The 17,824-nt window shown below is 37.9% G+C and overlaps 1 pseudogene; it reads left to right on the plus strand.

Annotated features, from left to right (window-relative positions):
* Positions 1–8,922: 8,922 nt before the first annotated feature.
* LOC149248556 (3-oxoacyl-[acyl-carrier-protein] synthase II, chloroplastic-like) lies at positions 8,923–15,633 on the plus strand (annotated as a pseudogene).
* The last annotated feature ends 2,191 nt before the right edge of the window (positions 15,634–17,824 follow it).

Raw genomic sequence — 17,824 nt, forward strand, 5'->3', positions numbered from 1 at the left:
TATGTAGGAATTATTGTATTATTGAAATTATATGATTTATATTTTTTATTAATTATTTATTTATTTATTAAATATTTTAGAATATTTTGGGCATATTTTTTTCAGTGAATTTGTTCAAATTTTAGTAGAGATTTATTGGAACCACAAGTTTGAGCTATGGACTCTCTTATAATCTAAGTTTCATGGGAGCTTTTAAGAGTGTTAAATTCATATATGTAGTTAAAAATGTATTTTAAACAACAAAATGTCACTATTTGACCAAGAATTGTTTCCCCAAATTTCAACTACAAACTTCAAAACATATAATAGTTAGAAAACCTATGAAGTAATGCTTTAAATTGTGTTATAATATAATAAAATTTGATTACAACTTTTTGAACAAGAATTGTTTCCCCAAATTTCAACTACAAACTTCAAAACATATAATAGTTAGAAAACCTATTACGTAATGCTTTAAATTTTGTTATAGTATATTAAAATTTGATTTTGTATCATTTTATTAGTAGAGAGAATTAAAGTTTTAAAAGTACTAATTATTAAATTGGATATAGGAAAAAAACTATAAGAAAAGAACTAGAAAAAAGAGAGTTAACTAAAAAATAATACAACAAAAATTAAAAACTCGGGAAGGGAAAAAATCAAATGTGCAAATTGAAAGGCAATATAACTAAAATGAAATAGAAGAAACAAGAAGCAAAACATATGATTATTGGATTTTTGGATTTTTTTAAGTTTTTATGCTTATAAGTAGTATAAAATAAAGTCTCCACCTAAGTTCATAATTATATTTATATTTTGTGACAATGATGTGGTGTTTGTAAAGTTCATAATTACTCCTTAAGGTGTTCCCCTTCGAAAAGAACTCCCCCAACTGCCACTCTTCACTATTTGGCACCGTCAATCTTGTGTGTTAGACGATTCAAATATTATCCTTTGTCAGATGTAAGTTTTGGTTGTTTGGTTGGTTAGGGTATGTTAGTTATTGGTTAATTATTACTATTTCTTCCAAGCCTTTGCATATTCGATGCACGAGGATCCTTTCACAATATTTTTAGTGGATGTAGAGGGTGAACTGTCTGGAAAGCTAGGCTCATACAAATAGGAATGCCTTCTATTAGTTGATACATATAAGGTTCTACCAAGCAATCAAAGAAGAAATATACTCGTTTCCTATGTCAAGTATCTGAGCTCTCTCTGCAACACGGAAATGATTATCCAGATTCATTCTTCTTGGAAGCCAAATAGATTCTAGCACATATACTGCTACAGTTGTTGACGAGGAGCCCAACCAAATGAAATATTTGAAGCGTGCCTTGTCAGTGTGGACCTGAACAGTGGAGCTTGAAGTTGAAGGAGGTATTTTAGAATCCATGAAGTCGACCTGCCTTAGATAAAGGGTTTTCCAAGATCGCTAAAGTGTAACGACATGGTATTCACACTTGCTATAGTCTCTTTATTGCATTTCTGGGTTGAATTTCCTATAAAGCTTTCTGAATGCTTACAACAAATCCAAGAGGCACTAGAGCATAGGGATAGGAGAAAGAAACAGATAAAATGGACCAATAAATTCCTTGGCATCGATATGAGAGAAATAATAGGTTATTATCTATTCTCCTTGGTTTTACCAATTAATTCATTATTTACTTTCTTTTTTGCTTGGTATTACTATTACTTGGTTTTTCAAATGGAATAAGATTTTTCTATTGGTTGGTACAGATAAGGTTCTACCAAGAAATCAAAGAAGAAATAGATATGTTTCCCATGTCTTGTATTTGAGCTCTCTCTACAACACATAAAAGACTATCCAAAGCCATTCTTCTTGGAAGCCAAGCAACTTCTAGCGTAGATATTTCTATGGTTGTTGATGATGAGCCCAATGGAATGACATATTTGAAGCGTGATTTGGTGGACTCTTTCCCCGGTATTGACAGGGGATTGAGAGCTAGCAGTGAAACAAGGGCTGAAATTGTAGAGTTAATTACCCTACTCCAACACCTACAACAACTCCCAATCTCCTCAATGGAAAATGGATCCTAGTGTGATTCTTCACACAATTCTTCACACAACTTAGCTTTTTTTCATTTTCTGAAAATTTATCTTAAATGTTAACAGAAATATAAACCTCACTAGGGGACTACCTGTTTCTTACCCTTTATGTTTTGAAATTTCCTTACTTATTTACTATCAATATTCATATTATACCCAAAAACCCTTTAGGTCAATTCTATATCTTGTTTGTCCTTTCTAGTAAATTTAAAATACTGACATTTCTGATTTTGCAGGTATACATCCTTCTCTGAGCTATTCCCATTGCTTGCTATAGGGAATTTTCCATTGGTGAAGGTTTAAAAAATTTCACAAAAAACTAGTTCGAAAACTCTCACAGTGGAGAACTCTATGCAATTTGCAGGACCACTAGCAACCACATCCCTTAGTTCAAATTTAACTTTCGAAGTGTGAAGTCCCAAGCGAGTGCAGGTATAATGTTCATCGCAGTTTTACAAGTATGGACTTGCATTTTGCAAATACAAAAATTTAGGTTTGATTCCTTTCATATATGTTGCACTTTTGTGCCTTGTAAGCTCCCTTTTCTACTGAGAATGCATGCTTATTCAATGGAACACTAATGTCTAGAAACAATTGGTTTAGTTTTCTCGATAGATTTACAAATACAAAAATTAAGGTTTAGATGTTCATAGAAGTTTTACTATTTGCATATTTCTTTAGCATAGGATTCCTTCAGGTTGACTGCCCTAAGTTGAAAAAGCCCAGTGTGGGGCATTTTCAATCTGACTTGGCCCTAGTGTTAGGAAAATTTTGTAAAGAACTTGTTATTGTTTCACCTGTACCAAATGGAACACTCTGAAGTTTTTCATAATCTTGTGACACAATTAGCGCCAGTGAAGAATAAGAATGTATGTTGTCATTAAAATTGAATGAATGATGTCCATCCCGAAATGAATGGCCTAAAAATTATCCATGGTTGCTGGAAGAAGAGGGATTGGAAGAGTCAACGTTGTGGTAAGATTGGCATAGCATCAAAGAAGACTTGTGGAAAGAACCTTCAAGTAATGAGGAATCAATGGGTTGGGGCAGTTCGATAATCACATCCCAGACATCAAGGAATTCAATGGGTAGAACGATGTCGATGTAGTAGAGCTGGGAAGTGCATCTATTTTTAAACGAGGACTCTTTGTGCGATGGTGTGGCAAGCTGCCACTGTGGTGATCGATTGCATAATGTAGCATATATGATGAACAACTAAATTGAGTATAGGAATCAAACGTTTAACGATGGTACTGGTAGTATGAGCTATTATAATGAATTCTCTCCTAATAGGGGTAAGGATACGAACTTTGGGTTAAAGATGCAGAGTGTAGCCACTCCACTAGAGTAGATTGAGTTGTGGAGTAGGGGACTACCTATTTCATACCCTTTCTATTTTGAAATTTCCTTAGTTCTTTACTATCAATATTGTATTCATATAATACCTGAAAACCATTTAGGTCATTTTTGTATCTTTACCCTTTCTGGTAAATTTAAAATACTGACATTTCTGATTTTGTAGGTATACAACCTTCTCTAAGGTATTCCCATTGCTTTCTACAGGGACTTCACTTGATCCAGATTTAAACAGGAATGCAACAAATTATAGAGATGACCATAAACACAAAGATGCAACGGAAATAATGTTTCATTTCATTAATGTAAAATACTGAAATATGCTCACAAACAGAAATGGAAATAAACCAACTAGGGCAATGGTAGCTTATCTCTGAGAAGAGATGTGGCGAAAACGTGCCTCTAAACTATGTTACAATGAGGCTCGAAGGCCTATTTATTGTTGAGAAACAATGGAAAACCCTAAACATCCAAAAACCTAACCCTAGAAGATGAAACACCAAACTGTGGGCCCCGTTTGGGTAAGTTGGTACATCAACTTCCCGGGGTCGTAAATTTGGCATACGATCTCCGTTTGACGCACACAATATCTCGTTAGAAAGATCTATCCGAGAACTGCAACTTTTGGAAGAGAGACATGGGTCATGTACCCCTGTTGCTCTCAGTTTTCACAAAAAACATTGTTTAGGGCCTCAAAACAGCTTCGGAAGTTGAGGACCCAAAAAACTGCTAAAAATAATAAAATATGCTACAATTAAGGAAACTGAAACGCTGGAAGAAACAATGGTGGGGGTCCAAGTGGACTTGGCGGGTGTCCACCAATATCCACCTGGATCATTCCTCCCCCCTTAGGAAGCAATGGTTCCCATTGCGTTGAGTTCCTCCATGAGATGAGGAAACTTTTGTTGAACTTGGTCCCTGGTGAGCCACTTGCCCTGGTGAAGGAGTTGACCTGCTTTGACAACTCGATACAGTTGGATATTCTGCTGACGAGTGTGCTTGATCTGTGTGTCCATGATCCAATCAGTTGCAGCTTGTTCCATGCAATCTGGATTTAACTCTGTGGGTGTGAGTTGTTCTGCAATGTCGGATGTGTCTAGTAATGATGGAAAGTATGGTCGAAGGCGATCCACATTGAACACTAGGTGCAGGCCAAGGAATGGAAGAATGCTGAGCTCAAATGTATTGTCTCCCACAACCTTGGTAATGGTGTAAGGACCATATCAGAGTGGTCTGACTTTGCGATAGGCTCCGGTAAGGCGTTCCTTTTGTAAATGCAACCAGACTTTGTTACCCACCTAAAACTTATGTGGCACCCGATGTTTATCGTGTCGCTGCTTGTACTTGGCATTTGATTTCTCTAGAATGTCATGGACCTACTAGCGAATATGTTGGATGTGATTAATGAAGTTGTTTGCCTTATCTATTTCGGATTGGACATGAGACGAATCTACCTGAGTAGCTGCAAATGGCATGGCCACATCAATGGGACATAGTGGCTAGAATCCCAAGCCCACCTTGAAAGGGTTGTGGCCAGTCGAGTTGTGGAGAGCTCGGTTGTCGCTGTGTTGAACATAGGGGAGGCTCTCGTCCCATGTGCGTGGATGCTTTGAGCTGTACATGTGCAGAATGTGTACAATCATCCTGTTAACAACCTCTATCTGGCCATCAGTTTGAGGATGGAAGGCTCTGGACTTAGTGAGTTTGGTGTCCAACATCGACCATAGACTGGACCAAAATGTACTAAGGAACCTGTTGTCTCGATCTAAGATGATAGACTGTGGGATCCCAAAGTGTACCCACACTCGTTCAAAGAAGAGTTTAGTAGTGGCTTCTGCTGTGATATTCTTCTTGCTGGCCGCCATAATGGCCATCTTCGAGAATCTGTCGACGACCACAAAAACATAGTCGTTTCCATGCTTAGTGGAAGGAAGGTCTGACATGTAATCCATGGAGATGGATTCCCAAGGTCGACTTGGGGTAGGTAGTGGTGTATAGAGGCCTTGCTTCTTGATGGTCGGTTTGGCAATGGCGCAGGCAGTGCATGATCTGATGTAGTTCCCGACATCCTATCGAAGATTCGACTAATAGAAATACTTGTGCAGTACTACCACCATTTTCTCGACCCTGAAATGGACAGTAGCCCGACTGTAGTGTGCTTCCCAAATCATCTTGGCATGCTCGCTTGAAGGAACACAAAGGTGACCCAGGTGGCATAACAGGGTATCTTGGAGGTGAAAATTTGGAACATGCTGACCCTCCAAGAGTGTCTAGTATGTGTGGCCAAATTCTGGGTCGCTTTTGTAGAGAAGTGGCCAATTAGAAGTCTCGTGCCCACAAGATTTGAGAATGGTGGTTAATGCCATGATCAGTGGTCGACCGAGGCAATCTGCAAAATTATTGGTGTTACCCTTCTTATACTTGATATTCAAATGGAATTGTTGCAGGTATGTGGACCACTTCTGATGGCGATCATTCTACAATTTCCCTTGGGTCTGTATGAAATGTAGGGGTTGGTGGTCTGTGTGGATGATCGTTTCCTTCCCCAAAATGTAATGCTTCCATTGTCGACAGGCCTGCATAATGGATTACATCTCTTTGTCATAAGTGGGATACTTCCGGGCCATGTCTGAAAGTGTCTCACTGTGATATGCCACTGGATGCCCATGTTGAGTAAGGACTGCCCCAATAGCATAGTCAGAGGCATCTGTCTTGGCCTTAAATGGTTTTTGCAAGTCTGGTAATGCGAGCATTGGTGCGAAGTAGAGGTTATCTTTCAACTCTGTGAATGCCTTTTGTTGAGATTCAAACCAAAAGAATTTTGCTTTAGCTCCTCCCTTGGTGACTTGACTCAAGGGCCAAGTGATATGAGAAAATCCCAACACGAACCTGCAGTAGAAGTTGGAAAGACCTAAAAAGTTGCGGAGCTCTGTCAGAATGGTTGGAGATGGCCAATCTCAAATGACTTGGACCTTGTCTGGATCCACATGCACCCCTTGCTCATCAATAATGTATCCCAAATATTGAACCTGGGTCATGCCAAAAGTGCATTTCTCCAAACTGGCACATAATTTGTGTTGCTGTAGTGTTTGGAGAACCTGTCGGATGTGGTGGAGGTGCTCTTCCCAACTCTGGCTAAAGATTAGGATGTCATACAAGTATACCTTGTCTCTGAGAAGAGATGTGGCGGCTACATGCCTCTGAACTGTGTTACAATGAGGCTCGAAGGCCTATTTATTGTTGAGAAACAATGAAAAACCCTAAACATCCAAAAACCTAACCCTAGAAGATGAAACGCCAAACTGTGGGCCCTGTTTGGGTAAGTTGGTACATGATCTTTGTTTGACGCGCATGATATCTTGTTAGAAAGATATATTTGAGAACTACAAATTTGGGAAGAGAAACATCGGTCCACGGACACATGTTGCTCCCAGTTTTCCCAAAAAACGTTGTCTAGGGCCTCAAAACGGCTCCGGAAGTTCAGGACCCGAAAAATTGCTAAAAATATTAAACTGTGCTACAATTAAGGAAACTGAAAAGCTGAAAGAAACAACGGTGGGGGTCCAAGTGGACTTGGTGGGTGGCCACCAATATCCACCTGGATCATCGCTATTGGTGAAGGTTTAGGAAATTTCACAAAAAAATTGGTTCGACGACTCTTAAAGTGGAGAACTCTGTGCAATTTGGAGGACCTTTGGCTACCACATCCTTTAGTACAAATAGAACTTTCGAAGTGTGAAGTCCCTAGCAAGTGTAGGTATAATGTTCATCATAGTTTTACAAGTATGGACTTGCATTTTCCAGATACAAAAATTGAGGTTTGATTCATTTCAGATATGTTGCACTTTTGCACCTTGTAAGCTCCCTCTCCTACTGAGAATGCATGCTTATTCAATGGAACAATAATGTCTAGAAACAACTGGTTTAGTTTTTTGGATAGATTTACAAATGCAAAAATTAAGGTTTAGATGTTCAAAGTAGTTTTACTCTTTTCATATTTCTTTAGTGCAAGATTCCTTAAGGTTGATTACCCTATGTTCAAGAAGCCTAGCCCGGGGAATCTTCAATCTGACTTGGGCCTAGTGTTAGATTTTTTTTTACAGAACTTGTTACTATCTTAATGCATATGCTATCCTATTTTTAAGTACTCTTAACTTACAACGTTAGTTTTCACTTTGATCATATCCAAGTCGTCACTGGACATGGATTTCTTCAAGTCAGCTACTATCGATTTGATTTCGGTGGCTACATTTTCCTCCTTGTAGTCACTTAAGCTCTTCTCCACACTGTATATCATGCTATCTGCATGTTTTCTAGCATCAATTAACTATTTCGTTTCATGATCCTTTTGGGCATGCATCTCACCTTCCTTGACCATCTTCTAGATTTTATCATCTGAAAGCCCTCCAGATAATTTTATAGTAATTTTTTGCTCCTTGCCAGTGGATTTGTCATGGGAAGATACAATCACTATACCATTTACATCAATGTCAAAGGTAACTTCTATTTGGGGAACACCTCTAGGAGTTGGTGGAATACCAACCAGCTGAAACTCACCTAGAAGCTTATTGTTTGCATCCATTTCAGGCTCTCCTTGGAATACGCTTACACCAACCTGAGCTTGACCATCTGCTACAATTGAGAATATCTTATGCTAGAAATGACTATCAAAATCCCCTAATCTAAATACATACCTAGCATTCTAACCTAAAGATCTTTCATTTCATCCGACTATCAAGTTGGGTAAAATTTAACCACTATTTCTTACCAAATAGTGCCATGTTTATGTCCTTTTATTAGCTAAATCCAGCAATCAAGCAAATTTCTCTACAACATTTCCAACAAGGCTCAATAATGCTTTAATCTATCCATTAGGTTCCATTATGGATGTGCTACATCCCACTGGACGGACTCAGTTTTGAAAGGGACGAAGCTAGGTGCCAGTCTGTTGCAATTCCTTACTTAAAACACTTTCCAAAACGACCAAAATATTTACTAGTTTGGTGCAATTCCTTACTTAAAACACTTTCCAAATGGACAAAATATCTACTTATTACATAAATTATACAATCTATATTAAAAAACAAAAAAACAAAAAATAAAACTCACAACCAAATGTTTTGCATAGAATATGTGCAAAACTATAAATATTATTCTTGATATTTATGAAAGAAGTGTTGTGGAACCACACAATATTTGGTTTTGGGTTGGATAAAATAAGATACTCATAGGTAATAACATAATCCCTCACTCCAGTGACTTTGATTTTAGTGTCTTCGTGTGTAGTATTCTTACATTAACATTTATTTAGGTGAAGGTTTTTCATATTAATACTTTTTATGCCATAAGGTGTTTCCCTCTGGGAAGAACTCCCCTCCCATGCCACTTGTGTGTTTGTTTATCATTGATTTTTGGTGTTAGACGATTGAAATAGCTTAGGCCATTAGATTGATTTGACTGATGTTAGTTAGTTAGTTATGAAATCCTCCCTTGCACAACCTGTTGCAAACGACTCTAAAAATGAGCAACGAGGGTAATTAAATGCGAGATTTAGGTCGGGGGTTCTCAGGTTCTTTGGTAATTTCTATCTAACACACTTTAATTAACTTTCAGGCAAAGAAATGGTCATTGCTCTGCAACCTGTGAAGGTTGTACAAGAAAAAACTAAAATTGTTATCAAGCTGAGGAGGGTAGTTGTGACTGGAATGGGAGTGGTAACTTTCCTTGGCCATGATCTAGATACTTTCTACAAGAATATTTTTTAGGGACAGAGTGGTATCAGTGAAATTGAGAGCTTTGATTGCTCAAACTTTCCAACTGTAATTGTTTCTACATTTTTCTTTCTCTCGTGTGCTGCTTATAGACTAAGTTATGCTGCTAATAAACTAAGTGACGTTGAGAAATTAACAATATTATATAACCTATATGCCCCATGTTGGAAACTAGCTAGAGATATATTATAGTTCAGTGCATGACCATTCAAATGAACATGATCATAGTATTTTATAGGAAACTGGAGCACTAGTTCAAACTGATTGAATTTCTGACACTAGACTCTCATTAAATGTAGTATCAAATCTAGATTTACTTTTCCAACTTTAGGTTGCAAGAAAAAGGAGTATTAAATCTAGATCCACTTGATCCGAAAGGAAGACATATCCAAACTGGTTGTAGGTGTTTATTTAAATTTAATATCATTTTTCCAGGGATATGGCCTATGATATTGATTGGAATATCTCAGTTTTGTTCTCAGAGAATAGCTGGTGAAATAAAGTCATTTTCAATAGATGGTTGGCTTGCACCAAAGTTTTCAAGATGCATGGATAAATTCATGCTTTACTCTCTTACTGCTGGAAAAAAAGGTAGTAGAATATGGTGGAATGAATGGTGGAATGAAGGTAATCTTACAATGTTGTTATTTTGGAAGGCAATAATGTTGGAAAACATAAAAGAAGACACATACTGCTTTGATGTTCTATAAAGTTGTAATTTGTAAGCTAGATAGATTTTGGATAGTTAAAGGTACATTCAGGTCCACGATCATGGCATAGACTATCTTGGTGTAGGTTACGTGTACTTATACTCTAGTTGCTTGTCTATCAATATTGCATGAGGTTTTCAATGATGCAGTAGAAGCATTGAGGATTTACTACAGGAAAATGAACCAATTATGTGTACCATTTGCAACAACAAATATGGGATCAGCAATGATGGCCATGGATTTGGTTTGTCAAAAACTCTGGATACCTTTTCAATAATGTTTGGAATTGGATAAAGTTGATACACACTTATTATTTGCATGTTGAATGCCCCTATTGCAAGGATGGATGGGTCCAAAATATTCCATATCTACTGCTTGTGCTACAAGAAATTTTTACATCATAACTTATGCAAATCATATTTTGCGGGGTGTGTAGAAATTTTGAATAATATGATACATATTCACAGAGATTATCCTGATTATACACTTATAAGCGGAACATGCATAATACATAACCTCCTCTACGTTGATCATCAATTTATAGAAGCAGAAACATTCACAGGCGTACATAGAAGCATCAATCACACATATCAACACAGTATTTTCCCAGGGAAAGCATCTCGCTAAAAACCCCAACTATCTGTATATTATAGTGATTGAATCATTTAACAATACATAGTACAATACTCCTCACAAGTACTTAGTACTATCTCCACATGCTACACACAATATAGCTCAGATCTAATCTCCAAATCTCCCCCGCTGCTTGCCTGCCTCCACAGCTCAATACCTGCTCAAGAATGAATGAGAATGGTTTACCAAACTCGTATTTAACCTCCAAAGAATCACTCACATTGGGAAAGACGTGAGCAGAGGCTATAATACTTGGTATTGGCCAATTCATTGGCATACTCAATCCCTTTGATTGTGCAAATCATCATGCACAACTATAGTCACAACTAATAGCAATCTGATCCTCTAACACCTGTCCATGCTGAACTGAACATGCACTGACATGCAACTAAGTTAACTGATGTATTCTATAGTTGCATTATGAGTTAATAATTAGTTTAACAACTCATCATTAGTCTATTTGCAGTTAGACTAATTACAACTAGTTTAACCAAGTCAAACTGAACACAACTTCATTAACTCTACAATCAACTCCACCAAACTCAATTGATTGAGTTCTAACTGAAGTCATGCATGCAACAACTCAACTGACCCACAAAGAAAGCGTACTTCCTTCTGACAACTGCATGTGCCACATCTGTAGCTCAAAATGAAGTGCTCCAAGAGAATAAGATCAAGTTTATAGTCCAAATATTATTATGAGACAATAATATTTGACTTTTCTATTTTTGACAGCCAGTCTAAAAATAGACCTGTATCACTCCTGCTGTGATCACTCCTGCTGTGATCACTCCTGCTGTGGTCACTTCTGCTGTGATCATCCCTGCTATGGTCACTCCTGCTGTGATCATCCCTGCTGGGATCCAAAAATAGAACTTGCGCCATAATTTTCCTGTAGGCCCACTTAGTGAAGGCAACTCCTTTCCACTAAGCTCCATCATCTTGTTGCATTCTCAACAAGCATTTCTTGTTGCACACTTTTCAACACTCCCTCTCAACATGAAAGGCTTCCTCTCAAACCCGATCCTGTAACTCTGGAATGTTCTGCATGCAACACATCTGGCCGGTCCACTTGCTCTGTCATTAAAGTCTCTGACTGCTATTGCCTCTGTCGACTGAAAAATCTGCATCTTTGTGCTCTTGAGTATCTGACTGCTCTAGCCTCTGTCACTTTGATCTCTGACTGCATCTGTGCTGCTGCTAGTTCTATCTCCCAGCATTGCATCTGCACTGCACCTCCCAACTGACCTCCCTGTTGGGCTAAGAACACCCTCTGATGCTGAAGCTCTACCTACTGCTGACAAGTGCTCCCTCTCTGACATCTGCGCTACTGCAACATCTCCATGCATCTCGCACCATTGCACACCTCTCTGTGCCACCTAGCACTGTGCAAAACACTTGTGCCTCTCGCATTGCTGCAGCCTGCTAGCTATGCGCTGTCCTGGGATTCCCTGCACTGTCGCTCTCTCTGCCGCTCCATCCGCATCTGTCTCTACCCAATCAGTCAGTTCCTGCTACTACACATCGGGGCTCCCGTAGCAAGGTCTCATCCAAGAGGTTGGGTACCTCAAGGATCCTGCCCCTCCTCCTTGGGACGATCAATCCACATCACCCCACCTCTTACCTGGAGGTATGGCTGCATGCGATCCCTCAGCCCACCTGGCTCGAAGTTTCCCCCTACTGGAGGTCTCTGGATGAGTAGATGTCTCTACTCGATCTCCTCTCAGCTTCCCCTGTTGTGGCTCCTCCACAACCTCCTAAAGCTGCTGCACCAATCGTGGCTCCTCCACAATCGTCTGAGACTTCTTCTGGCTCTGCATGTTCAGAGGTAATATACCCTCCCTCTCAACCACCAAGTCTCCATCAATTGCCTCGCTGCTCAAGGCTTTGCATGCATCTTGAACCTCAAGAGCATACAGGTTCTTGACTCGTGAACCCTCCTCATGACAATGAAAGCATCACACTTTCGATTTGTCAACCTTCTTCCCACCACTGGAAGAACTGGATTCGGAAAGAGAACCCTTCTCCTTCCCCTTCTTCACCTTACTCGCTAAGGCACAGTTCTCCTCATCCTGCATGGATGAAGAACCATCTCTGGTGCTCCGTCTAATCTCCTCCTGCATAAGATCCGACCAAAGTCTCTCCCATCCTGGCAGTTTCTCCCTTCCATTCACCGAGTCCTGGTAGCTATGCCAACTCTTAGGAAGGTCAAGGAGTGTTAGACTCACCATCCTCATCTGACAGTCACCCCCACACTTCCCAGCTCATCCCGGCATTGGGTGAACTTCGTGAGATACTGGGGCATACTGTCTCCATTCTCACACTTAATGTTTCTAAGTTTTATCTCTTGCTTTGGAATTAAATTCAAATTCCACCAGCTCAAAAACTCAACCACTTCCGATCTAGAATTCGTGAGAACAAAGTATTTCTTGTACAGAGATTGACTGTCTGGGCATTCACCGGATATCTCACCTTTCAAAAGAAGGATGAATCCAGAGGCTACCTGGCTCGATTACAGACTCTGCCTAAAGAAATAAAATGTAAACACTTTCTGAATAATAGATCTGATGATCAATCCTTGCTTGATATCCTATAAAAATCTCTTCTACAAATCAAGCAGCTCTGATACCATGTAGAAATTTTGAATAATATGACACATATTCACAGAGATTATCCTGATTATACACTTATAAGTGGAACATGCATAATACATAAGCTCCTCTACGTTGATCATCAATTTACAAAAGCAGAAACATTCACAGGCGTACATAGAAGCATCAATCACACATACCAACGCAGTATTTTCCTAGGGAAAGCATCTCGCTAAAAACCCCAACTATCTGTATATTATAGTGATTGAATCATGTAACAATACATAGTACAATACTCCTCACAAGTACTTAGTACTATCTCCACATGCTACACACAATACAGCTCATATCTGATCTCCAAATCTCCCCCGCTGCTTACCTGCCTCCACAGCTCAATACATGCTCAAGAATGAATGAGAATGGTTTACCAAAATCATATTTAACCTCCAAAGAATCACTCACACTGGGAAAGACGTGAGCAGAGGCTATAATACTTGGTATTGGCCAATTCATTGGCATACTCAATCCCTTTGATTGTGCAAATCATCATGCTCAACTATAGTCACAACTGATACCAATCTGATCCTCTAACACCTGTCCATGCTGAACTGAACATGCACTGACATGCAACTAAGTTAACTGATGTATTCTATAGTTGCATTATGAGTTAATAATTAGTTTAACAACTCATCATTAGTCTATTTGCAGTTAGACTAATTAAAACTAGTTTAACCAAGTCAAACTAAACACAACTTCATTAACTCTACAATCAACTCCACCAAACTCAACTGATTGAGTTCTAACTGAAGTCATGCATGCAACAACTCAACTGACCCACAAAGAAAGCATACTTCCTTCTGATAGCTGCATGTGCCACATCTGTAGCTCAAACTGAAGTGCTCCAAGAGAATAAGATCAAGTTTATAGTCCAAATATTATTATGAGACAATAATATTTGACTTTTCTATTTTTGACAGCCAGTCTAAAAATAGACTTTGATCACTCCTGCTATGATCACTCCTACTGTGATCACTCCTGATGTGATCACTCCTGCTGTGGTCACTCCTGCTGTGATCATCCCTGCTGTGGTCACTCCTGCTGTGATCATCCCTGCTGGGATCCAAAAATAGAACTTGCGCCATAATTTGCCTGCGGGCCCACTTAGTGAAGGCGACTCCTTTACACTAAGCTCCATCATCTTGTTGCATTCTCAACAAGCATTTCTTGTTGCACACTTTTCAACAGGGTGAAATTGTAAGTTGTTTGACCTTTTCAATTCACTGCATTTGTTTTTGCAAAAAATGTATTAATTTCCTTGCATGGGGTCATTCCATGCATAGGATGCCATGCTCTCTAGTGGCTTTGATGCTGCAATTATTCTAATTGGTAAGTTCAGCTGGGATTTATTATCGAACCCACTATTGTCCTTTTTTCTTAAATAGTTCATGCTTATCTTCATGTTTATGTGGTTTCCTATTCTTTGGCACATATTGTTTGAGAATTAAGCTTATTCTAGCCAACTATGAGTGATTAAGTCTTGAGTGTTTTTTTAAGCATTTGCTTCCAATAAAGATCATATAATGTTTGATTCCAGGCTCGAGAGAAAAGTGTATTTCCATGTGTTTGAATTACCTTATTGTATATAATGACAAAGCTCAATATTTGTGTTATTTGTTTTGTAATATATACCAACTATTTGTGATGCACTTTATCATGCATAATTGTCACTTTCCAATATGTACTTTAAATGCACTTAATTGGTGTCTATTTGCTTTTGAATGGAAACTGTTGTTTGATATTGAAGTGGAGCTCATATGTGATTGTTACAGGTGTGGGAGGATTTGTAGCTTGGAGAGCATTATCACAAAGAAATGAAGATCCTACAAAAGCATCTTGTCCCTGGGATGTGGTATTGTTATTTTCTTCTTACTTCTTTATTCTGTATTTTGTAACTTGTGAATCGATTATTCTAATATATATTGTCTTGTTTTTTGTCCCATGGATATTTATTGTCTTGTTATTATATCAATTTAAACTTTAAATACAATTTTCAAGTTATTGATATATCATATAATATTTTACCTTACAGGATCGTGATGGATTTGTTATGGGAGAGGGAGCATGAGTTTTTCTTCTAGAAGAATTAGAACATGCAAAAGTACAACATTTTATCAGAGAGGACATTGAACAAGTAATCTAGCTTGTGTTTAGAGAATTAAACAAATTTGTATTTTAATATTAGCATTATTAGAATTTGCACTTTCGATTATTTTTTCAGAAAAGGGAAGCAAAGATCTATGCAGAGTTTCTTGGAGGAAGTTCTACTTCTGATGCATATCGTATGACAAATCCTCATCCAAAAGGTATAGGATGTCAAACACTTATTTCAATGTTCATAAGCCTCATGTTAAACTGAATTCTTATTGACCTAATGGGATAATTTTAGGTACTGGAGTTATTTTATGCATGGAAAACGGAGCTGAGAGACCACTCTCTTCCAAAGCCCTTACAAACTCCCTTCACTAGAATCAGAGAACCAAAACCAAAATGTTGAAGCCAAAGCTATCACCTTTACTACAATCCTTTGCAATATTCTTGAAATTGAAATAAAATAACCACGACCCAGATAAATTACAGAGAAATTGGTTACTAGGGGACCTCATGCTTGAAGGTATCAACCGCATATGTTCCCAATTCCTCTTCTTCCATATCCCATTATCCCAAAACCGACAAATGTTCATACTGAATCATCACGTAAACAAGGCTATTGTTAAATCTTGCATGTGACAAAGGCTCTCATCCAAATCTAATGGATTTGGTATGTTTGATACTAAATCACGAGGGTAGTAAATGCAGATTGATGTGTGAATTTAATCCAATACATTAGTGGGTGTTGCATGGTGAGTGCACCCAATTTTTTTCAAACCCACCTTTGGTTAGTTTAGTGGCCTCCTTGACCTAAAGATCAACCTCTACATTGAGCTCTAGCTTCACATGGTAGAATGAGATTTTTCTTAATGTTCTTTCCTCTTTTTAGTTCAAGGCTTTCAAGATATGACTACAACAATATTTCTATCCACTAGTGACATTTTCCGAAGCATTGCTCTAATGATCGCTGAGGAATCACCTAAGATAATCAATGATCTTACCTTAGCTTCCTTTGCTAAATGGAGACCCCTCAAAAGGGCATATGCTGTTACCAAATTCATTGGTGCTACCCCAAGGCACCAAGCATATGATGCTACTTTTTCCCTCTAGGATCATAGAGTATCCCCTTGCACCTACCACCCCTTTTATTTTTAATGGACATGGGGTGGGCTTTGATCCACTTATGTGAGCATGGGTCATGACTTGTGTGACTATTGTTCTTAACTATGATAATCCTATTGGAATGTTTGAAGTCTACTACAATAGAATATAAGTTTGCAGGATGCATGTAGCTATTGCAAGTACAAATTGTTTTGATGTATGATACTTGGGTGGAAAGGAGAATTCTTGAAAGTTGGCCTTTTGAATTTACAGGTTGTTCATCTAAAATGTATGAGTCATTATAGTAAAATGTTGGAACGGATGTTAAAGAAACTCCTATCTATTTCTCATTAATATAAAAAATAAGTTACTTCTTCATTCCATTTGATTTTCCAAATTCAAATGGTATTTTGTATCCATGATTGTTACATAAATTGCATAAGTGTAAACTTGAAACCATTTATTTCTATGTTCTAATATATTGGTCAACTTTACAACTAGTTTGTTCTTGACGGCATTATTAACATATGCCCGTATGTTTGTGTATGATAATTATTCTACTAGACTAGATTTTGCAAGCCATTCGCACATGATGGGTTCATCCTACTATAAACCTAGAAAATCCAGAAAAATATGTGGTATGTAGACTTCAAACTTTCTTTGTTTTTTTGTATGTGGAACTTTAACATATAGAGAATACTTAACTATAAACTAATTCAAAGTCCTCTTTAGTTTATGGTTCTTCCTTCATAGCAAGGATACATTTGTGCAACCTTATTGATTCCGAAAAAATTATTTGCTAGAATATGAAATTCATTGTTGGACCAAAAAAGGAGAGATTAGACATTAAAGTTGCTTTATCCAATTCTTTTGGATTTGGAGGTCACAATTCCTCTCTCGTTTTTTCTCCTTATGAAGAATGTAATGAAAACTAACCTTTTCCTTGATAATTTTATCATGTTATATGCTCAAGGTTGGAAGTGGTTTGGCCTTCAGCTTGGATTGTACTGAAATGTCCAATGGGATATCTATGCAATCATTACTGCTATTTCATGGTGAATCCATTTTTTGCATTTACAAGGCATTTGTATATCTGTTTGAAGAATTTCACACTTAAAACTAATGCGTATATGTCAAATCACAAGAGAATCACATATATAAGCAAAGCAATTGCAATATATTCAGTTAAAGATAACAAAATGTAGATATTTCTTGTGTTCTAAAGGGAAATACTAAAGTAGTTGTGGTTAGATGTTGGTAGATCACTTCTATCAACAACAATATGCTTGCAAATGCTTTTCCCCTTGGCTTTGCTTGCTGGACATAAAATATATAATCTTAGGATTACTTCAGACCACAACTTGGCTGAGCAATATGAAAATCCCACAAGATGATAAATCAAGCTACATTTGCTGAGAGTGCAATGGTTCACCACTTTGAATATGATGATTGAGGTTGTTCTTGAAGA

The sequence above is a fragment of the Pinus tabuliformis genome, chromosome 7 (assembly GCF_031772625.1).
Source record: "Pinus tabuliformis cultivar Carrire ecotype Pingquan chromosome 7, CPIR1, whole genome shotgun sequence".
Taxonomy (NCBI): Eukaryota; Viridiplantae; Streptophyta; class Pinopsida; order Pinales; family Pinaceae; genus Pinus; species Pinus tabuliformis.